Raw genomic sequence first — 25567 nt, forward strand, 5'->3', positions numbered from 1 at the left:
GGCTCTAAGAAACCTAAAAGATTAAAACCACACACTTAATCACTTAATCACTTAATCACTTAACTTCCCGTTAATTGTCGATTTGCTCGAGCAGGCGCCAGTAACGTCTCCATTTGTCCCTGGCGCGTGCTAGTGTAGCCCAATGGCGTCTGTTCGCTCTAGGAACATGAAGAGCCTCAAACCGATCGTTCATGATCTTGATGAAGAAGTCTGACCATCTGGTAGGTGGGTGGCCACGCGGTCTTTTGACATCCCGTGGAATCCAGTTGGTAACAGCTCTAGTCCAGCGGTCGTCTTTAAATCACCCAAAAATTGAAAAATTATAACAATCTAAAAGTATGTATTTTAAAGGATTAGTGTTAAAGGTGACTACAAATTAATGAATTTGTAATTAACATAAAATGAGGGCTTAATAATAACTATGAATTAGTTTTGATGCTCTTCATAAGGCTCAACACTGGGTTCTAAATAGATGCCAAAATGTGTATCACTTGATTATTAAAAATAACATTCTTTGGCCTCTTGAGATCATTTATGCAACCGCTGAAGGCCACTTGCTGCAAGCAATGAATTAAGTAACTGGGTACATATATTTGTCTTCATGGCATGTGGGTTTAGACGATTTTCTCTCTGCTTAGTCTTTATTCCCTTAAGTTTTTACCATGATTTATGATATATGCTAAGGTTATCTACTTTGTGAGTATTCCAGCATTCACTGTCACTTGGAAACTGATGCTGTCCTCCATCTGCCTGCTGGAACGGAGTTGCTGCCCCCTCCAAGGCATCTCATTTTGACAGTCAGTATTAGAGAAAGATATTTTCTGCATGAAATTGCATCATGCTCAAAAACAAAGTCTGTTTTTGTATCATCTTCATGGACTCGTTTATGTTGCCATTTGTTATTAGAAGAATGGAGATGTGACTATAATTTGCATTTCACTCAGATTTTTCAAAGTTTAAGAAACGTTAATTACTTTTTTTTTTTAACGCATATGTTGCTCTCTTCTGGGAGCTTTATTTCAGAGTCTCTGGATCTTGGCTGTTGGTGAGATTATACAGCACCACCAGCACCAGGGGCAGTTTGTGGGTGTGACTGCCAAGCGACTGGAAAACTAGGAACTGGGGGGAGGAGTCTGGTCCCATTCCAAGCGAGCTTGGAGACCTCAGTCACGGGTCCCACTTACCTGGGTTTTTCTGTAGGTTCCCTCGAGGGTGAGGCTCATCCTAGCCTATGGAGAGCAGCCTTGAGGATGACTATGGTTGGGTTCTGGAGGTTTTTGGCTGCTGGGATTCTGCTGGGTCAGAGAGGGAAACTCAGCCCGCCCCCATCCAAGTCACCCTGGTGAAGACAACCTGGTGCAGGGTCGGGAAGTTCTATTATTTGAAATATTAAATGATAAAAATGCAGCTATTTGAGGGCTGGAGTGATAGCACAGTAGTAGGGCATTTGCCTTACACGCAGCCAGCCTGGCTGAGCTGGGTTCAATTCCTCCGCCCCTCGCAGAGAGCCCGGCAAGCTACCGAGAGTATCTCGCCCGCACAGCAAGATACAAAGCCTGGCAAGCTCCCCGTGACGTATTCAATATGCCAAACAACAAGTCTCACCGTAGAGACGTTACTGGGCTCGCTCGATCAAATCAATGAACAACAGGAGGACCGTGAATGTGAATTTGACCATGACCGTAGCTATTTATAGAAAACAACTGTGAATTCTTTCTTGGTTTAAACAATAAACTGTTAAATATGCAACATAAAGAACCACAGTAAGGGGTAATAAGCGGCCAAATATAATAAAGTCTGAGAACTGGTTTATAGAACTGAACTTACCATAGGGAAGGTGTCTGTGAAAGGGATGTGCAGGGTAGGGGTGGGATGAGGGTCAGAAGGAGACCCTGAGACAATAGTGGTGGGCAGCGGGGGTGGGAAACTAGACACTGTGGCAGAGGAAGTGGTATTGGAAGGCTGGATGCAAGAAATCCTACCATTAACAGCATTGTAGATAGTATTACAATGCTCAAATTATCATATCAGATTACAGTGCCTCAACTTAAAAAAGCATTTAAAATGCACCAATCATAATTTGTGATTGGTTTTTAGTTATGAAAGACAACATTTTTATTATGGAAAACATAGAAGACTAAGAACAGCACATATAAAACAAAAATTATCTCTAAATTAAAAAAAAATTAAGCATCGTGGTTTAACAATACTGTTAAAGGTAGGGTTTCAGACATAATACAGTCCAACACCGCACCCTCCCCAGTCTCCATGTCTCTCCAACATTGTCCCAGTGTCCCTCGCCCTCCTCTTAATACCCCCCACTCCTCCCCTGTGGTAAGCTTCCTGCTGAAGACCAGTCTTCAGTTGCCTTTGGGTGTTTGTCAAATGATTGACAATGATTCTTTAAATCCCCCATGAGAGAGATTGTTTTGTGTGTTTCCCTCTCTCTCTGACGGAATTCACTCAGCATGATACCCTCCAGATCTATCCACGTAGCAGTAACTACATGAAAAGTTAAATTACCTTTCAGATTCTAGTGACGCTTACAATGTCAAATACATCAATACTCTCTTCTCTTTTGTAATCTTTATATAATAAACATTATAGTATGCTATGTATAGTTTTACAGATTTGCTGTAGATCAACATTATCTCAAGGCAAATAGTCTTTTGAAAGGGTACTGTGTCTGTATTGCTATTTATATCTACTAAAAGTTTCCAATATAAGAGAATGAAATAAAGGTTTCTCCTAATTCTGTGAGTTTAAGTGAAGTGATATTTAATATTTGGTGTGTTTAAGTTATATTTCTTAATAATATTTAGCATCAAGATAACTATGTTTAATCTCAATCTTTGAACATTTAATATTCATATGAACTTCCAGAATTTGTTTCAAATGTATTTTTATTTTGTTCCAAGTGCTTTCATATATAGCAGTTTTTATCAAGGATTTTTGATTTTTTTCACCATCTATTTATACTTATATTTACTGAGGAGAGATGGGACTAGCTATGCAATATTTCAAATATTTCAAATGTTTGCTTTCTTAGATTTTTTTTCTGCTTCTCATTATTTTGTTTTGTCATCTTGAAAGAAAAATGTAAAGCTTCCAGCACTCTCTATCTAGATATATACATATCCAGAGACATTATTCACCTTACGATAGAGGTTGGTCAATCAGCTTAATCAATGACTGAATGAATAGCAGTACTCCACACGCTTGGGCTGAGCCTCACACATGAGTGAAGTCCCACGGAAGCCAGGTAATGTGGAAGTTTGTGAGCTTGGACTTTGGGCTCAACGGGACCCAGGAGCAGAGACCCTCTGCCTGCTTCCCCCAGTCTCTGGCAACCCAGGGATCACACCCCAAACCACCTCCTGCTGGTGCCAGATAATCTCCTCACCGCCGCTCTCCAAACCTCATGGCTGCTTCTCCTGGAAGGGAGCATAAAATGAGGCTCCCATAGCCATGCCACCGGACTCTGTGCCAGGCTGTTTTCATTCGGGATGCCCCAGAGGGGGGTGGATTAGAGCCCTCCCTGCCCCAAGAGACCCAGCCCCGTTAGCTGACCTCCACTACCCAACCGCTGCTACACTCCAGGCCAATTTCCACACACTTGGGCTGAGCCTCACGTATGAGTAAACATAATCCTGGACACATCATAAGACACTCCCTACCTGTTTTCCATAATTACCACACCATATTTGATGGGGTTCAGGCAACAAATCATAGAGGGAAATATATATATATATATATATATATATATATATACATATATACCTCTCGGAGAGTCTGGCAAGCTACTGAGAGTATCCTGCTCTCATGGCAGAACCTGGCAAGCTCCCAGTGGAGCATTCGATATGCCAAAAACAGTAGCAATAAAGGGTCTCATTCCCCTGACCCTGAAAGAACCTCCAATACATTAGTTTCTTTGGGGAAGACGAGTAAGGAGAGGATGCTAAAATCTCAGGGCTGGGACGAATGGAGACGTTACTGGTGCCCACTCAAGTAAATTGATGAACAACGGGATGGCAGTGATACATTGATACTCCTACATTAAAAAAAATAGAGGTTGTTGTAGGATAACATTGGTTTATCCTTTCTGCCTTGCCTCAGGGAGCTTTTGTTTATTGGGTTACTCCATCACAGTGCTCCCATTCCTCTGTGTTTATTTGTAACCTCTTTCTTTGTGCTCTGTCGACTTGTAAATATTGTTTTTCTCTTCTCCTTAAGTTCTTTGCATAGTTAATTCAGAGCAATATCCATTTTTGATATGGACACAAGAAGACAGTTAATGCTATGCTTTAGTAACTTGGGAGTCAATTGACTCTGAATTATACTTACCTCCTGTACATCTGTTCTCTCTATTTAAGCCTCAGTTGCCTTTACTTCCTAGAAACCCCAAAGTAGGATCCCAACGAGGAACTGGATGAACCCAGGGCAAGCGGTGAGCTATGTGCTACCCTGGCATCAAAATGAGCCTGGCCGGAATGCCATAATGCTTAACTATAAGTTAAGAGCATGGTCATGGATAAATTCCGTTAAGATCCCAAAAAGTAACAACTAGATTCGGACCTGCTAGGGTTAAAGAAGATTAATCTGGCCTGAGCGCTATAGTCTGAGTCTATGGTAAGATGTTCCCAGGAGAGTTGCCCTACAAGCCTCAATGTATCTCTTACTGTGTCCATACAAAAATAACTAACATTAAGAAGTAGAATTAAGATGTTAATAAAAATGTTAATTAAATTATTGGACTAAGGAGAAGAGGAGCACCCGTAGGTGTGTTTCTGCCCTTGAACCTGATGGGCAGTCAGGAAGGGCTTTCTTATGTTGATTTTGCTACCAGACTGGGTATAGTGTTGGCCCAGAATGCTGGGGTGGGGGGGAGAGAAATGAGAGAGTTGGAAGGGAGGAGAGAGAGAGCAGGGCAGCATGATGGAGCGCGGAGAGATGAGCGGGAGAGACAGAAGGAGACGGGAATGAGGGGCAGTGTGAGACTAGAATGAGGGGCACAGGGAGACTGGAACCAGTGCGTGGGGAGAATGAAATAAAAGGCAACTGATCGATCAACCGGGTTGACCGATCAGTTTTATTTCATTCTCCCTTTTATTTTATTTCATTCGCATTTTCTCCTCCATCTTCCCCATGGCCTGGTCCACCCCAGCTGGGCTAGCAGCCCAAGACCACCCAACCAGGGCAGTAAAAGGGGAGAGCCACTGGGGGCTCCCCTGGCCATCCAGGAGATTATACCGTTGCGTCTTCCTAAGGTTAGAGGGATAGTACAATGGGTAAGGCATTTGCTTTGCATCTGGCAGATCTGGGTTTGACCCCTGCCACAACACATGTTCCTCTAAGCTACATCACTAGTGATCCCTTAGCACAGAGTCAGAAGTAAGAAGCCCTGAGCACCGCCAGGTATGACTCAAAAATCTAAAAAGAAGTGGAGACTTCTTAACTGGAGACTTTCCTTTAGGAAAGTTACTTAAACAGTGTCACCTTGGGGGCTGGAGCAATAGCCCAGCGGGTAGAGCATTTGCCTTGCATGCAGTCGACCTAGGTTCAATTCCCAGCATCCCATATGGTCCCCCGAGCACCACCAGGAGTAATTCCTGAGTGCATGAACCAGGAGTGACTCTTGTGCATCGCCGGGTGTGACCCCAAAAGAAAAATAAATAAATAAATAAATAAAAAACATTTAAAAAAAACAGTGTCACCTTGATTCTCATTATTCGTGGTGGTTATACTCTACAAAGTCATCACAAATACTGAATTAACTCATTCAGAACCATTGCTTCTGGGGAGGGGAAAGGGAAGGGTCATTTTCCTAAGGGCCGCTTGTTATAATATTTTTGTTAACTGCACATCCTTCTGCACATAGTTTTGTTTACCAACAACTTATTATGGGCCTTGTTCCTGACGCCCCATTCGCTCTCAACGGAACGACCATCTCCGAATGCAACAGCTATGTGTACCTAGGTCGAGAGGTCAACATGACAAATGACCTGGCACCCGAGCTGCGCAGGAGGAAGAGAGCGGCTTGGAACGCCTTCAAGAACGTCGAAGAAATAGCTAAGAGGACGAAGAACCTCCGGCTCCAGGCACATCTCTTTGATTCCACTGTTCTTCCTGCATTAACATATGCCTCAGAGACCTGGGCCCTACGCAAACAGGATGAGAACGCTATTCAGGTCTCCCAAAGAAGAATAGAAAGAGCTATGCTTGGAATATCACGTTTCACTCAAATGAGAGAACGAATCCGGAGTTCTGACATCCGTCGACGATCAAGGATCAGGGACGCTGTCTCATATGCCAAGGTGTCGAAAATCAGATGGGCTGGTCACGTAATGAGATTTAAAGACGACCGTTGGACTAGAGCTGTTACTGATTGGATTCCACGGGATGTCAGAAGACCGCGTGGCCGCCCACCTACCAGATGGTCAGACTTCTTCGTCAAGATCATGAACGATCGGTTTGAGGACCTTCATGTTCCCGGAGCGAACAGACGCCATTGGGCTACACTAGCACGCGACAGGGACAAATGGAGACGTTACTGGCGCCCGCTCGAGCAAATCGACGACTAACGGGAAGTTAAGTGATTAAGTGATTAAGTTGACTCTTTGACATTGAACTTAAGCTTGGAAGCACAGTAACTCATGTCTAAATTTAGTCTAATATAGGTATTTCTCTATAAGGTATTTTCTTTGCAGGAGTCACATCCTAGTCTTCCTGTAATTATTAGATACAAAAGACAGCACTTAAGCAATACACTTCCCAGAAATATAGTCACCAACAAAAATAGAACCAACAACAGAATGCACAAATATGTGAAAAATGTAGCTCTAAATATATCACCGAAAGGAAATTTCCTTACAGTAAAGAACTGACGCAAGAAGTGGCCTTATTTGACATGAGCTGGGAATATGTGCATACGACAACAAAAACTTTTATTGTGCTGTGTTTGTCCAAGAATAACTGCGAAAGTTCCAAGAATACTGATTTAGGATTACCTGTAAATTTTATTATGTAATGTATAAATTCCATCTGTGTAATGAGGATTGACTGTATTAGGGAAAAAGATTCCCAATGACATAAAGAAAAGGAGCTGCAATAAAATCCTTGATGCTTTTCAAATATGAAATTTCTAATACCCCTCTCAGGATGCTCTTCCCACACGCTTGAGGCAAACATTTGAACAGTCGGCCCACCAACCCTGAGACTAATGCGAATAATCTTTGAAAGTAGCAATAATAAATTACGTGTGTGGCACTGTCCTTGGGACCAAGTTATTCCATTTTGTCAATAAAACTGTAGTTTACATTAAAGAATTTCTCTTTGGTTTTGAAAACAACATAAAAAAACAATTTATTCTAAATATGATTAATGAAATTGAATAAGATGTTCAAAATTTAGAACTGTATACTTTTAAATGAGGTGCTGGAGTCATAGCACAGCAGGTAGGGCATTTGCCTTGCACGCGGCCGACCCAGTTCAATTCCTCCGTCCCTCTCAGAGAGCCCTGCAAGCTACCGAGAGTATCCCGCCCGCACAACAGAGCCTGGCAAGCTCCCCGGGGTGTATTCGATATGCAAAAAACAGTAACAAAAAGTCTCACAATGAAGACGTTACTGGTGCCCGCTCGAGCAAATTGATGAACAATGGGAGGACAGTGCTACAGTGCTATACTTTTAAAAGATGTCTAATTTTGACTTGTTAATTTTTTCTATTATCCCCCAATTTATATATTGGAGAGAGGGGCAGCAGCAGTTCCCAAGGCTTATCTTCTGTGCTCAGGGATCACTCCTGACAGGCCTCAGGGGACCACATCGGGTGCTAAGAGAGAAACACGGGGTGGGTTTGGCAACGCAATAGCCCTACCCACTGTATTATCTCTTCTGCCTCCCAAAAGAAAAAAATTTTAATTTTTTAAAAATATTATTTGTAGAATTACCTTTCCAGAGATATTTATCTTGACCTTACCATAAATAAATATGTGATATTCTCAAGGGAATATGTCTCATTTAACAAAACTCACAATGTTTCTCTGCCATATTCATACAATAATTCTGGACAGATGGCGAGACTCCCTCACAAGTTCCAAAGCTAGGTTCAGTTCCTTCCTTAATGAATGAATTAATTACCTTAGGACATAGACTCATGGAGCTTGATATTTAGAATAAAAAGTAAAATATTTCTGAACATTTTGTGTTTTTTAATTTATGTAAACACATTTAAAAATTATGTTTAAATATTTCTAAACGATGTTTTTAGTAAAGCTTTATCATTGGAAAAGCAGAACCATAGGTTTTGAAAAGTAGCTTTCAAGGTAACTTGTAAGCATAGGGACAATATAAATATAAATTAAATCTAAAACTAGCTTAATCCTTAAACAGATATTTATTAAGTCTCAGTTTAAACAGAGCAGAGACGTTAAAATAACGCTAGAGTTGAGGGCACAGGGATGTCATAGAGTTCGATTTCATTTCTTAGCATTTCTTTTTTTTGGAACAAGTTTTGAAATTGAAATTCTGTGGTTTACAAATAATGGCTGGCCATGCTAATAATTCCAACACCACACCCATCACCAGTGTACCCACTTCTTCTTCCAAGTACACCAACATCTTTCCCTTTCAATGAGCCCCTCTAAATCAATTGTGTGGATCAATTATCCCAGTATGTTGCCTGTAGACCTTTGTTACTAACTTGTTTTGTATTATTTTTATTTTTATTAGTGAGACATCATGAGGTACAGTTGCAGACTTACAAATTTTTGTGCTTGGCTTTCAATTATACAATGTTCAAATACCCATCCCTCCACCAGTGCCCATTTCCCACCACCACGGATCCCAGTATCCCTCCCCCCCCATCCCTCCCATCCCACCCTGCCTCTGTGGCAGGGCATTCCCTTTTGTTCTCTCTCTCTTATTGGGTGTTGTGGTTTGCAAAAGAGGCAATGGATGACAATCATGTTTGGTCTATAGTCTACTTTCAGCATGCTTCTCCCATCTTGGGAGGAATCTTTGTGTGTAAACTCACAAGGGGCATACACTCAGTGGCGGTGGCTCTATCTCTCCCGCCACCCGTGTTCGGTAGTCTCACCCTTCTTTCCCACCCCGGGGAGGTCGATGACGATCGGCAGGCGGAGGAAGGAAACAAGGGCCAGGCTGGTTGGTATTAGTCGCAGTTTATTCCAGTCTTCTCTTCATCCACATCAGTCTCTTTTCTCTTCCTCTGCTGCCTCCTCTCCTTCTTCCTCTCCCATGCCACTTCATTCTCCTCCATCCCCCTTCATCCTCCTTCTCTTCCTTCTGATCCTCTGCTTCTTCCTTCTGAACCCCCCCAGTCCACTCTTCCAGTACAGTTAAATCCCAAAGCATGAGGGGTTGGGGTAATAATTACACATAGGTGTGGTCACAATCAATAGGGGTAGAAATCTTTGCCTCAGGGAAAGCCGCTCCTAGGACAGATCCGTTCTCAGCAGGATGACCCACCCTAGAGCGGGATCCCAAGGGTGTGTTTCTCCTCTCCTTGTCTGGCAAGCATATAAGAATATATAATATAAATAATTTTGTATGGATACAGTAAGAAATATCTTAAACTCATAGAATTGCTCTCCCAGGGCCATCTCTATCTCAGACTACAGTGCTCAGGCCAGATAGTCTTTCCCACCCCTAGCAGGATCCTAGTCTCGTCGTTACTTTTGGATCATGACAGCATTTGTCTATGATCAAACTCTTAACTTATAGTTAAGAATCGTGGCACTTTGGCCTGACCCATTTCGATGAAGCCAGGGTAGCTCACCGCTTGCCCTGGGTCCATTCAGTCTCTCGTCGGAACCCTGCTGTTGGGGTGTTAGGAACTAAGGGCAACTGAGGCTTAAGTCGAGAAAGCAGAAGCCCAGGAGTGAATAATATTCAAAGCCAATCAAATCCTAAATTTCAAAGCATAATGTTAATGGTCTTCCTGTATCTTAAGGCATAAGGAGAGGAGAAAGGCAATATTTCACTCATACATATAAAATCATAGATTTCTGAGAAATCTAACCTTACAAATTAACAGAGTCTGATTAGGGGGAAAGCTGATTAACTGGGTGGGGAGGAGAGCATAGGGAAGACTGTTTACAGATAAACACAATGGAATGGAAGTGCCTCAGGAGCACTGTGATGGGTGCAACCAGATAAATCTAAGCTTCTTGTGGAAGAAGGACAAAGCAATGTCACCCTACACTTTGTTTTGTATTTTTAAAATCTCATATATGAGAGATATTATTCTGTATCTATCCCATTAAGAAATGACTCCACTGACTCCACTCAGCATATAGTCTGGTTCCATCCATGTTGTTACATATTTCGTTCTTGCTCTCTTTTTACTTGGTTCTCAGCTACACTTTGTGGCATATCGGCAGTTTCCTGGCTCGCATCATTCTTTTTACTACCTGTGTAGATGAAAAAGAAAAAGAAAATCCCAACAAACAACAACAAAGCCACATCTCCCAGACCAATCCTGGCAGAACTATGAGTGTATATTATTGACTCTCCCAGAACCAATCACTGCAGCCTGAGGACTAGATTAAATTGCAGAGGACTGCCTACAGCTAGGGACTGCATCCTAGCCAAAGTAACAGTACAGGGACTCAGAACGTGAGGAAGCTATGGAACCTGAAGCACGTTTGTGTGAACCTGGGTTTTTTCACTTGATCCTCATGCCCTTATGGATAAAAAAATTCTAGTTTGTCATGATAACCTCACAGCGTCTGTATTGCAAACCATAATGCCCAAAGGTAGAGAGAGATTATGGTGAACAGTGTCTGCCATGGAGGCAGGGGGAGGGTGGGAAAGGGGAATATACCGGGGATACTGGTGGTGGGGAATGTGCTCTGGTAGAGGGATCGGTGTTTGATCATTGTGTGATTGTAACCCAAACATGAAAGCTTGTAACTATCTCATGGTGATTCAATAAATTTTTTTAAAAATTTAAAAAAATCTAGTTTGTAATTTTATAGTATGTAAAGATTAACTAATATCATTTAAGTAAGACATCTAAGAACAGTGAATGCTCAGTAACCTAAAACCATGAATTAGTTCTTTTCTTTGCTTGTCTTTTTGAGTTGTCTTTGCAAAAGCAGCAATAACCATTGTCATCGTTAGGTGGCAGTCGTGTGTTGGAAGGTAATGGGCTGACTTTGAGACCTGTGAAAAATCAAGCTTAGGTTTAAATGAGATCTGCAGTTATAAGTAAACTGGAATTGTGAGTCCATGTCCTGCTGTTCTGAAATAAAGCTGTGTGACCTTCGTGAAGGTCTTAATTGACCACTGACCTGGATTTTTTTTTAAACTAGGAGGTTTACTCTCTATTTGACTTTAAATTAACATTTAAAAAAATTATTTCATGACTATAATCTTAGAAGTTCAAAACAGGTTAGTAGTCTTACCGATTAAAATATAGTTTAAAAACATGACTGCATGAAGCATAATCTTTTGATTTATTGCTATGTTGTCACTATCTTGGGCGACCTAAAGAGTTGGTATAATTTTGTAAGGTGACTAATGGGCCCTTGGAACTGCTCTCAGTTGCCAAAGGTTCAGAAAATCATCCTCTGTTGCTTGTCATTTGGAAACCTCACTATTAAAAAAAAAGTCACAGAGAACAGGCCTCAAAAGTCTTTACATCACATAATTATGTTTCAATGCTTGATTCTTACGGTGACCTGGAAAGGAAGCAGCACTTCAGAAAACTTCAGGTCTGAAACGTGTTGGAAGTATCTGGGACAGCAAGAGGAGGAATCAGAAAAGGGGTGACATTTAGTTGGGTTTCACAGTGAAATGCTGACGCTCCACTTTTAACTGGATCCAATCTTGAAACAAAGTTATAAGGCAAGGTGATGAAATGAGTGCTTATCTGGAAGGTGCTGGAAAGGTGTTTTGCGAAGGTATTGCATTCTTAATTCAGAATTCTTTACTACTTGGAAGTCATATGCTGATACTGTTTGGTTGGTATAAAAATCCTTTTAAGAGGAGACCCAGTTGAAATTCTAAGACTGCTCGCGTGTTTTTAACACGCTATGGAAATGTAGATCAGCCTCCTCAGAACACTTGAACTTTATTTCTCAGCCTGTTCTTTTTTTCCCAGGATAAAGCCCCCTGAATTCCTAAATCTGTGAGGCGGGGTGAGGATTATTGGGAGATGTGAATCAGATCAGTTCTCAGGCATTCTCCATCCTTTATAAATCTAGGCTGTGCTTTGCACTGGATCTTATCAAGGGGGAGAGAGAATCATACAACGTGTGTATTTTGTTATTTTGCTGTTATAGAATGATCTGAAAGATTGAGAGGGGATGTGAAGCTCTTTCGCTTCTGCCTGGTTGTTTGCTCAGCGCAGAAAGCCCAAGATACATGAAAGTCTCAGGACGGCTTAAGACCCAGCATGCTTGCACCACACTCCCAGAGTTTCTGATTCAGCAAGTCTGGGAATTGGCATTTCATCCCTAGGCTTAGGCTACAGGCCAGCACTGCATGCCGAGGATTTCTTTAAGATAATGGTTCTTTCTGCAGCCTGGAAACCTTTGTCTTTCAGAATCCTGGAATCTGAACTGACTGAGGAGGTTTGCCAGAGAGCTGAGTGTATATATGTGTGGAGAGGTGATAGGTGAATGTATCAGTCAGGGGAACATAGAACTTTTGAAAACGCAGGAAAGAACCTTTCCCCCAATCCGGAAGAAACATCAAGGCCTGTGTGTCTGAACTTCTTAAGTGAACTGGCTTCTGGAATGATTTCTGGGCAGCAGGATCAGCAGCATCTCTGAAGGGCCTAGAGACATAATTATTTTCTAGGCTCCAAATAGGCCTTCAGGATATTTGTGTAAACCCTGGGAATAGAAGGCACAATTAACAAAATGGATTTCTTGCCAAAGACATGGCAAGACGATGGTATGGATGATGGCAGTTAGAATTTATCTGTTATGAAGAAAATAATGAGTTGTTTCTGGCCTACCTATGTTAAGTAAACACCACATGAATCACATGAATTTCTAACTTCTAACACATGATCCATACGTGGGATGGAAAGACAGTGTCCACACTAGGTAATGCAACTCTTGTCAGGACATCCAGTCCCACTGTATGACTTTTGTCAGTTTCTACTGAACATAAATAACTGCTGTGTATTAGCATTCTGTGTGAGTACACTACACAATACTCATTTTTCTGTTGACTTTCTTGTGGGTTTCTACTTTTTGCTACATAACAAAGATCCCTGGACATGTCCTCTATTATGTGAGGGCAATTTTAACTTTGAAATGGATGTGCTCAACTATCTGAACTCTTCACTTGGTTTCTGTCAAAGAAATTATTTTAATTAAAGATGTGGATGATATTAAAAGTAGTCTTTTTTAAAAAGAAAAAAAACATGTAAAATTTCTGGCAGAATCTAGATGGTCATCCAAAGTTGTGAACTACCTATGCTAGTGGCTTGTCTCTAATTTCTAGTTGAGATATACTATTTCAGCAAATGGAAGAAACTGAGAGGAAAATTAACAAAGAATAGCTAAAATGAGTGCATTTAGAATGAAGATAATGGTACAAAGCCTAGGGACTTAAATCGCCCAAAGGCAGGATTAAACACTGACCCTTAGTAGATAAAATTGTCAAAAATTAGCACAGCAGGTAGGGCATTTGCCTTGCATGCAGCTAACCTGGCCGACCCCGAGTTCGATTCCTCTGCCCCTCTTGGAGAGCCCTGCAAGCTATCGAGAGTATCTCTTCCGCATGGCAAAGCCTGGCAAGCTACCGGTGACATATTCGATATGCCAAACACAGTAACAACAAGTCTCAGGATGGAGACATTACTGGGTCCACTCGAGCAAATCAATGAACAATGGCAGGATGGTGCTACAGACAATGGGTAGCTCCAAATTATGGCTCAGTGCAATCTGACTTCCCACTAAGAAAGATAATAGAAGACCATACTTTCTTCTCCAGGGACCAAGGGTGATGTGTGTTAAGTCTCATTTGGAATTTAATAGACTTTGGGAGCATCACATAGCAATATAAATATTGTTGTAATGCTGTTTTTCTATGGATCAATGGGTTTTTCTTTCTAAACAATTCAGATGCAGTAAATCTTAGGTTCATGCAAATTGTGACTTGAAGCTAAACTCTAGGCTAATGGATATCAAAATTATTTTCCTACTACATACTTCTGGTTAAAAAAAAATCACTAAATTTCTAAATAAAGAACTAAAGCACTTCGAATATCAAACAGTATTTTGTGTTCATTCATCTACTTACAATCAGTTCCAGGTTGGTGGCCAGAAACTACCCTGGCTCCAGTATGAGACAAGAGCAGGACTTTTTTTTTTTTTCATCTCTGACTTTTTCCCATCTCTAACATTTTTTCCTAACTAACTCAGACTAGCAGTGCTGACTGATGCTTCATTATTACTTATAATATTAAGGAATCTCCAGGTTGGAGCTTCACACGTTCGTATTTGTCTCAGATCACACCCCACACCACAGGCCCAGCACTATTCAACCACCAAACAAAGATTCCTCTGCTCCTCACACACCTGCTTCCCTTTCCCTCCAGCAACCACTAGAATTTTCAAAATACAATTCACTTGTTGTTTATAGTCCACTTGTTTCTTTCAGTTTATTCATATTTCGCCAGTGCTGAGACCGTCTGATGATTGTCTTCTATGCCCTCTACTTTCTTCTCACTTAGCATAATCACTTAAAGATGATTCTATTTTGTAGGAGAATATGGAAAATATGTGCATTGAGATAAAAAAAAAAACTTCAAAATTAATGGGACCTGAGGGATTGTACGAGGCCAAGGCTCTTGTCTTGCACACAACTGGTCCTGTTTCTCTGTTTTTGTCCCTAGCATCTCATGTGGTTCCCTGAGCCCATCAGGAATGATCACTGGAACGCAGAACTAGGAGTAAGCCCTGAGCAGTACCGTGTGACCCCAAAACACCCAACCTCCCAAATCAGCAACCTGAGAATTTTTTTAAAAAAAGGTTTATACTAATGGTTTGGAAGCTGGCCTCACATGCTGGGAGAAAAGGCAGTTCGGATAGAGAAGGGACCACCAAGTAAAGGATGCTTGGAGAGCCCACTCGGGATGGGAGATGTGTGCTGAAAGTAGACTATAGACTGAACATGATGGCCACTTAATACCTGTATTACAAACCACAACACCCAAAAGGACAGAGAGAGTGAAAGGGAATGCGCCTGCCACAGAGGTGGGGGATGGGCTGAGGGGATGGGGGGTATGGGTTGGGGGTGGTGGGAGGGATACTGGGAATGGTGGTGGTGGTGAATGGGCACTGGTGGAGGGATGGGTACTCAATCATTGTATGACTGAAACATAAGCACGAAAGTTTGTAAGTCTGTGACTGTACCTCACGGTGATTCATTAAATAAATAAATAAAAAGAAAAAAGTTTATTCTATTTTGTCCCCAAAGGCACAATTTCACCTTTTTTCATTGACATAGTACTTCATTGAGTACATACATCACCATTTCTTTATAGACTGAAATAATTCACACATGTTAATGAACTTAGTATAAGCATCCTTGGCACATGGAAAGAAATTGCAGAGCCTATGAAGTGTATAAACTCCACATGGGCACAAGCTTGCAGAATCAATAATGTAGTAATAAAATGTGATTTGAGGACCTGCTGCCTGTGCTTTCTTTGGTATCAGGAAGTTGTGGCTGTGGCTGTACAAATCACACTGGACCCTGTCTCCCTGGCCTTGGGAAGTACAATGAGATGGCGGGTTTACTACTATGTTCTAAATCACTGTATCCCTGTCCTCCCATTGTTCATCGATTTGCTCAAGTGGGCACCAGTAACGTCTCCATTGTGAGGCTTGTTGTTACTGTTTTTGGCTTATCGAATACAGCCCGGGGAGCTTGCCAGGCTCTGTCGTGCGAGCGGGATACTCTCGGTAGCTTGCCGGGCTCTCCGAGAAGGATGGAGGAATCGAACCTGGGTCGGCCGCATGGAAGGCAAATGCCCTACCCTCTGTGCTATGGCTCTAATCCATGTTCGAAATAAATTGTTTAATATTTTAGTTTTATTTTCATAAAGTTGTTCACAATAATTGATTACATTCAATATTTCAACACGAATTCCACCACCATGACACCTTCCCACCACCATCATTTCAAAGTCTGCCACCACCACTCAAGCCTGCCCCACAGTCAGATGCTAAATAATTTATTTTGCATTGCTTTGTTATGAATAGTATGGGGTGTCTGTAAGGGTCTATCTCATAGTAATTCAGCAAAAATGTAAAAAAAAGTATGTGATAAAATTTATAAGAGATGCATCCATATATATTTTCTGCAGTTCTTGTGATGGGAAGGTATAGAGGCTTTCAAAAAGCTAGAATGTAACACCATTCTGTGCCCTTTTGTCAACAAGGCTAGTCTCCTGGACAGCTCAGTGGAAAATGGTTCAACACACACAGCCAGCCATTGTCCATCCACTCTGGATGTCAGGAAGTTGTGAAATTGACTTACACATCCCGCTTCGAGGATCTGCTGAAAACACTGATCTCGTTTTTAAAAATTATTTAAGGAGAAAGCAGGGACACACAGACTTTCTCTAAGCCCAATTAAATAAGACCATGTTCCTTTTATCTTTTCATTTTGACCACATTTGTTTGAGCAGCAGGTGAAGCGCCTTTCAAATGACTGTCATCTCCAAGGGATGTCATCTATTTTACATTAATTGTCCATTAGTCTCCAAGACTCCATCCATTAAAATCCTCAGCCACTCATTACATGTATATTGTACCCAAGTCCTGCTGTCAGCTTTCAATGCGGAGCCGTATTTTCACATCTGACTTAATTGCTCTAAGTGCCTGTTCCTTTGAGAGAGTGTTGAGCATACCAATTAATGCTAACTTTTTTTTTCCTTGCTAGGGTGAACAGATAAGCCACAGAGAGGACAGTTCAGTTATTTACTTTAATTTATTAGCAATTTCTTTGACTTAAGCTCACACAGTGGGTGTTTTATACCTCTGGGCTCTGAGGGTTTCTGGAGACCTTTCAAAGAGACTTAATTTTCTGGTGAGAATGTTTCATAAATTAAAAATTCTGCCATGTTATTGTGATGAGGGCTTTAAATTCCATTTTCTCTTGATTAGCTTAAACATGTAATTCTTAAATGCATTTGGTCTTTTGAAGAATAGCTTGGATGAAATTGACTTTGTTGATGGAAAAATTAAGCTTCCGTCCTTTCAAATTACAGCTCGAGGAGCGGGAGCACAGTAATTTAATTATGTTTGCTGCTTTGTTATAACTGACTTACCTATCTTTAGCCCCATGGGTGCTGTTCTGAAAAAGCACATTTTAATGGCGGAACTACAATAATCTCTAGATAACCAATCTTAGAGTAGCTTTTAGAAATTTTTGATAGTCATAGATGCACATAAAAGTATTTTGTGTTGAAAAAGAAACAGTTAATAGATCAATTGCGACTGTAAATTGAAGTACTAGAAAGACGGCTGATTTGCTTTTGCTCTTGTAAAATTGTACCATATTCTCACTTGTTACACTTACTTGATATTTAAAGTAGCCCATCAGTACTTTATTTTAAGCTATCATGGTCCTATATCTATTAATTCAGATTCCAAATTATGACTTATCATGAATTTATTTTGCTATAGATTTTTAAAGTATTATCAGGGCTTATAACCAAAATGGATGTTGTTAGTTGATGACCCTGTTAATATTTGGCAGGTACTTGTGCATGGATTTGATTGAATACATACATCTAGACAACAAAGAGAAAGATAAGGAGGAGGCAGAGGATAAGAAAGTGGAAAAGGAGGAGAATGAGATGACAAGTGCATCCAGCCTGATTTAAATAACAGTATATGAGGCAGGAGAGACAGTGCAGAGTTAAGACATTTACCTTGTTGATGACAGTTAATTGTTCAATCCCTGACACTACATACAGTCGCTTGAGCATTGCACACAGAATCAGGACTAACCCCTAAGCATCATCACTGGTTGTGTGGTCCAAGCCACCCACCTCCTCCCCGCAAAATAAAACCAAGTCCTGGAGTAATCATGGAGAGATAGGAATACTTAAACATGCTTTTTGTGGGAATATAAATCAATTGTATAAAGCATTATACAATCAGCCATTGTATAAAGCAGTAAGGATATTCTTCAAAAACCTGAAAATGAAATTCTATATAGTCTAGTTACTCCACTTTGGAGTATTTTCCTAGAAAATACAAATTCAAAGATATTTTTGACTCTCATGTTAATGAAGGGCTTATTTACAGCAGCCAAAAGTTGGAAATTAAGTGCCCATAAACTGACTGATGGATAAAGAAAACACTGAATATATATGCAATAAAATACCATTAAATTATTGGAAAAGATGAAATCTGTCATTTGCAACAATAGGAATGGTCCTCGAGGCAATCATGGTTAAAAAAGGTAAAGGTAAAGGCCCTCCCGTTGATCGTCGATTTGCTCGAGCGGGCCCAGTAACGTCTCCATTGGAGACTTTGTTGTTACTGTGTTTGGCAATCATGGTTAGGTATCATTTGTAAATAAGATAGATAAATCCAGTATGATTTCACTCATACTCTTTTACAAAGAAAAAGGAGAATGAAAGCATGAAACTCCATAAAGAAAAAGCAAACTTTTTTACTATGAGGACAATAAGTACCAGAAAGGGAAGGGATTGTGGTAGGTAAAGTTTGGAGAAGGGAGAAATATCTGAAAGATAGAATTGGGTCTCTAGTGGTGAACTTAATGGAATATATACACATGCTGATTTTCAGCGATAAACACCTGAAACTACTGGCACTTAAAACCTTTATTCTATTTATTTTGGGTTTGGTGGTCACACCCAATGGTGATCAGGGGCTACTCTTTTTTTTTTCTTTTTTTGGGTCACACCCGGCGATGCTCAGGGGTTACTCCTGGCTCATGCACTCAGGAATCGCTCCTGGTGGTGCTCAGGGGACCATATGGGGTGCTGGGAATCGAACCTGTGTCGTCCATGTTGGCTGCATGCAAGGCAAACGCCCTACCCGCTGTGCTATTGCTCCAGCCCCAGGGGCTACTCTTAAGGGTCACTCCCAGTGGTGCTCAGGGGAATCATAATCATGGATGTAAGGAATCAAAGACAGTCTCCTATATGCTAAGCATGTTCTCTGGTTCTTAAACCTTCTCCCTGGCCCACACAACTGATACTTACTGTGTTACAATGCAATGTCACTTCAATTTTTAAAATTATATAAACTATAGGACATGAAGAAAATCAAAAGTGGAATTTTCTGTTTTTCACTTCCTAAAGATTATTGGGAAAATATTTTTTTTCCCCCTCAGAGAGCCCGGCAAGCTACCAAGAGTATCCCACCTACATGGCCGAGCCTGGCAAGTTCCTTGTGGCGTATTCGATATGCCAAAAACAGAAACAATAATAAGTCTCATTCCCCTGATCCTGAAAAATCCTCCAATACGAGTAAGGAGAGGCTGCTAAAATCTCAGGGCTGGGACAAATGAAGATGTTACTGGCGCCCGCTTGAGCAAATCAATGAACAACGGGATGACAGTGATACAGTGATACTTATTTTACCATCAGCAAAAAGTTGGCAAAGTCTGTCTCTGAGGCTCTCTGCTTTCCTTCCAAGGGTTACCTAACCTGGCTGTACCTTGTCTTATATTCTGTCATCAATCCTCTTACGTCTGGGGGCCTATTTTGTGCCTCATTTCTTTTCTTTCTCTTTTTGGGTCACACCCAGTGATGCACAGGGGTTACTCCTGGCTCTGCGCTCAAGAATTACCCCGGGCGGTGCTCAGGGGACCATATGGGATGCTGGGAATTGAACCGGGGTTGGCTGCATGCAAGGCAAACGCCCTCCCCGCTGTGCTATCTCTCCAGCCCCACTGTGCCTCATTTCAAACAGCTATGATTATTAACAGAGTATTAGAAAGAAAACTCCTAAGATTTAAAATGTTGACCTTTTGGCATCCTAAAATATGTTTGGAAAATTCCCTCTTCTTCAGTCGTTTGGATGAGCTTGAGGAAGACACTTAAAGACAGGTCCCCTTGGATGGCTCTGAAAAATAATTCACTAGTGAAATTATCTGGTGCTGTTCTTTTGTTTTGGGGGAGACTTGATTAGTGTTTTCAATTTTAACTTTAATTGGTTTGTTCAGATTTTGTGTTCTCTCCTGATTCTGGGAAGAGTTACGATTCTAAGAACTTCTTTTAGATTAAGTGGAGGAATTTAAGGCTGAAAGTTTTAATCCTGAGAAGCATACATTTCATTAGCCATCAAAACAGTGCCATCATCACGCATCAAAAGGGCTCTGGAAAAATTGCTGTCTTCAGTCACGAGAGAACAAAAACAGAGCTAAAATAGATATGTCTAGGATTCTTATAAATTTACTTTTGAGAGCTGAAAGGGCCTTGGGGACACTCAGTGATACTCAGAAACAACTTGAGAAGCATTGCCTAACATTTCATGTTTTTACCTTTGTTCTATTTTGCATTGCAGTTTTCCCCAATGTTGTTGAGATATAATGGACCTGTCACATTGCATTAAATCATATTACACAAACACAAGTAAGTTAACAAAATATACTGAGTAAATATTTAACACACACACTCTTTCTCTCTCTCTCTCTCTCTCTCTCTCTCTTTCTCACACACACACACACACACACACACACACACACACACACACATACAAATCTTGCTATGTGGTCAGGCTGGGTATTCTTTGCTCGCCCCATAGGTAATTAACTATCCTTCTGGGCTCAGTTCTGGGCTCAGGAGATTAACCTCTGTTGACTGCATGCTGAGGATCTCATCTGTCTTTCTGCTAACTTCAACCCACTGGATGTGGCAGTGGAAAATGGGAGGATGGGAGGACGATGAGGATGAAGGAATGTACTCTTCCTCCTCTTTCCCACCACACTGCAGCAGCCTCTTCATTCTGACTTTAGCTCTTAGTAGGGCTCCATGAACACAATTGCTTAATTTTCCCCTTTCAATGTTGGGATGTCTGTAGATTCTAAATGCTGTTCGTCCCAGAGTATCTTATCTTACCTTGTGGTCTCCCCTAATCCTGCCTATATTTAATTCATTACTTTATGTCTTTATAAATTTTCAAAACATGAGAAGGGCTGCTCAGGGTTTACTCGTATGTTTGGAAAATTCCCTGTGTACAGGAATGGCTCTAAGCAGTGCCTAAAAGACCATGTCTGATGCCAGAGATCCACTGGGGTTGGCCATGTGCAAGGCAAGTGTCTTAATACCTGCACTATCTCTCTGCACCAAATTTTAAATTCTTTATGAGGATTGTTTCCTGAAAGATCCTGGTGAAAAGGTGACTTTACACAAATCCTTTTACTGAAGAGCCCCTCAGTTTTTAGCTGTGAAGTGTCTGCATACTATTTCCCAAAGTGGCTTCTGCACATTCGCTCCATCATATTTCATTTTGTATTATATAGTCAAATATCTTGTAAAATATCAAATATAATATTCCCTTTGGATATTTTCCACAATTTTTTGGGTCACACCCGGCAATGCTCAGGGGTTATTTCTGGCTCTGCACTCAGGAATTACCAACCTGGTGGTGCTCAGGGGACCATATGGGATGCTGGGAATCGAACCTGGGTTGGCCGCGTGCAAGGCAAACGCCCTACCAGCTGTGTTATCATTCCAGCCCAATTTTCCACAATTTTTGATACCAAAATCAAAAGTACTGAGAATTTCTGAAATTGATAGGCAAGTTTTTCTTTCAAACTTGTATTTTTTATAAAATGTTAAAGCACCATGATTAACCTAGTTATATTTTGAATTTAAGGTATACAGTGTTTCAACACCAATGCCACAACGAGTGGTGACTTCTCTCCACCACTGTCCCCAAGTGCCCTCTTATCCCCAGTCTTGCTCCTTGACAGGCACATTTGTAAGCTTGGGTGCTGTAGTTCAGGTTTCATGATTACAGAATTTGTTGGCTCTGTCATTTAGACTGGGAGAGCCTGGCAAGCTACCGAGAGTATATGTCAAACACAGTAACAATTGTCGCAATGGAGAAGTTACTGGGCCCGTTCCAGCAAATCAATGAACAACGGGAGGACATTGATCCAGTGATCCAGTAGTTTAGACACATTCCTATACTACAACTCTGCACCATCAATGTTCTCGAGGCCCTTGGTCCCTGCCCTTATTACCGTCATTTATCTCTTCTTCCATAACCTCCAACCCCCCTTAACAGTTTCTTTCCTTCCCTGCTTTTGCAATTTCTATGATCAAGAGTTAAGTGTGATTTGAGCATCTCTTCATTTAATCCAGAAGGTTTTTTTTTAGGTTTTTGGGTCACAGCGGCAATGCTCAGGGGTTACTCCTGGCTTTGTGCTCAGGAATCACTCCCTCATGGGTTTAGGAGACTATATGGGATGTCGGAGATCAAACCTGGGCTGGCCTCATGCAAGGAAAACTCCCTACTCACTGTACTATTGCTCTGGCTCCTCATCCATGATTTTTCTCAGACATTTTACTATAGAATCCCTGCTCTAGAAGAAAACATAATAATATCTAGGAAACACCAACTCAACCCCTAGCTCTACTAGTACTGGCCGTTGTCTTGTTCTATGAAAAAGTGAGTGTATTATAAGTGTATAATTGATGGTTGATACTTTTTTATTGTTTATCTACCTTGAAACTTAAAGCTTTACCATGTCTGAAACTCAACTATCTCTGAGAACAATAACGGCAAAACCCCAGTAATACCAGCCTTCTTCTGAAAAACTAAAGAGAAAAGCTCCAATGACAAGCTGACTCAATCAGCAGGTTCATCTAGGACATGATTTCATTTTCAGTTCACCAGCATTCTCCCAGAATTAGGTGATTTGTGTGGGAACTAGAAGGCCGAAAGTCATTTTGTGGAAATTACTGAAGACAGAATTCTATCTCTGTGACCTAAAAACAGAAGACTTGAACTTCTTTTCTGATCAAGACTCTGTTGTGGTAGATGTATTCCTCTCATTAAAATCAGGACTGAGTAGAGAATTTCAGATATAATGGAATGCAGACTTAGTGGAATCCAATGGAGTCCAAGCACAGTTGAGTGTGGTGATAGAAAATAGGGTTCGAGCCTTACAGAATCTTCCTTACAGTTCTAGAGTTTTCACAAACAGCAGTGACTCTCTGGAATCCAGTTGACTTTCTTTATAGCAAGTAAACGTTTGATCACTTTCTGAAAAGACGTGCCCTCCTTATCTCTTCTTCTGAAGCCCTTGTACCAGGTACCCACTCACTTCAGCATGACCCAAAGGAAGAACCTCTCTCCAGTTGAGAGCTAAAGCCTGGTGCACCAAGTCAACAGCATGGTCCCACTCTCAATCCAGTGAGAGGGTTCTAGGTAGCCTATTGGCTCAGTCCTAGTCATCTGACCTGGGCATTCTGCAGTCAGCCTGCTTCCATAAGCAGAGCCTGGACACAGAATCAAAGCTGAGAGGAGCAGAGCAGAAGATGGAAGAACCGTGGGCAACTGACGGTACAGAGCCGCCGACTCCATAGACGTACTATTCTGTGCCATTTAAGCAAGTTAGAGCCATGTTTTCCATCCCCTGAAACGCAAATATTTTTGGAACTATTGACAGTCACTAAATTCTCCCTGGCAATACCCCTTTGAATGTGCAGGAAACAGCAGAATATTAAACACTGAATCTCTCTGTTCATTGTCCCGGGCACACAGTATTGGTGTTGGTGCTTCTCCGAGGCAGATGGCATAGAAGGCAGTTGAAAAAATGCTACCATGGAGGACAGTACTTCTCCAGGAAAGCCACCCACTGGGTGTGTTCCACTAGAATTTGGAAAGAATTCATTAGTGTTCTGACTTCCAACAGATTTCCCAAATGAGTCTTCCATTGACATAGACTTTGAGTTACTGAGTGTTCACATGCATCTTTATGCAAATGTGACCATTGTTGCATCTCTACTTTATTTAACACTGCTGAATGCTGGTGATCTTCATCTGATATGTGTTCTCAGGTCATAGTGAGATAAGAAAGTGGCCAGTGTAAATGTCTTGTATGACAGATCTAGATGGCAAAGGAACACAAAAATTTGCCTCTCATGGGAAAATATTCCCTTATACAGACACTGCAAAGTTTAGTAGCTACAACATCCTTAAACAAATATAAGATTGTACACAAATATATAACAATATGTTTAAAACAAATAAAAGTGTTTATGTAAAGGACTAATTATTTTTATACCCCATCCTTTAATATGCCAAAATCATCCACCTCTCTTTCCATCTATGATCAGTTCCCAGCTTTCATTAGGTTTTCTCCCTCACAAAATCTATAATATTTCTGCCATCAGAATTAAAAAAATAACAAGCGCTGGTCATCAAAAGGTAAAAAACAATAAGGCCTAAAACCAGTTATAGGCTTATAAAAGAGTAAAGTGACTGATATATCACTCCACTCTCATCCTGTGTTCATGACAACATTTATGTTATAAAAATTATACTTCCACATGCCATAACTGTTTGTAAGTACCAGGGCAACCTCAGAGAGCTATCACATAGAGTTATAATCTGGATGTTCCTTTCACTCTGAGAAATCATCACATAAGCTCCTTTTTCTTCTCTAAAATACCATGAATTTACGTTTATAACTTAGAAATATTTGTAGAAAGGGCGTTACTTTTTCCAGAATACTAAGACTCTTGAGTGTGACTTCTAGCTTAACACACAGCCTATCTGACTTAGAAATTATATTCTTTTTTATGGAGCTCATGGTGTATTTTATTCTTTTAAAATATTTTTTCACTTTATTTTGTTTAGTCATTTTGAGATTCTAAGTTATTTATAATTGGGTTTTAGGCATAGATAAGATACTCTTTAGGTTTTGCCTGCACCCTCATTCCTGATTATATACATTGTTTTAATAAACTGCTTTCCTCACCTTATTTCTCTGTCTTACCTTTGAATTATTTCCTGTGGTGAAGTAAAGAACTTGAGTTTCTAGTTGCAGGGCTAATGACTGGACCCCAGCTGGGCTTTTTCTACAACTGTAACTCCTAAGATGGGAAAATATGAAAATTGAAGAAATATTTTCTCACTAATATTCTTATCAATTTTTATGTTTGAGAAAGAGGGGCCGGGCTGGAGTGATAGCACAGTGGGTAGGGCGTTTGCCTTGCACCCGGCCAACCTGGGTTCGATTCCCAGCATCCCATATGGTTCCCTGAGCACTGCCAGGAGTGATTTCTGGGTGCAGAGCCAGGTGTGACCCAAAAATCAAAAAAATTAAAAAAAAAGAAAGAAAGAGGGGCATAAGAGAATGAATTGTTTTCCCCTGAGGTAATCAGCCTTCAAGTAGAAAAATAGAAGCCCTTCTTTATTTTTCAGTCAAGAGAGTTGATAAAGAAATTAGAATGAGTGGGTAAGTGAAAGTCATTAGGTTGGGCACTATTGAAATGAGGAAGCTGCCTCTGGTGGTTATTTCTTGGGAACACCCTCACAGATGCTGTGGACTTGAGTTACTGCTTACAGCTGGCACCCAGG

Source organism: Sorex fumeus, unplaced genomic scaffold (assembly GCF_029834395.1).
Source record: "Sorex fumeus unplaced genomic scaffold, SorFum_2.1 ptg000008l, whole genome shotgun sequence".
NCBI lineage: Eukaryota > Metazoa > Chordata > Mammalia > Eulipotyphla > Soricidae > Sorex > Sorex fumeus.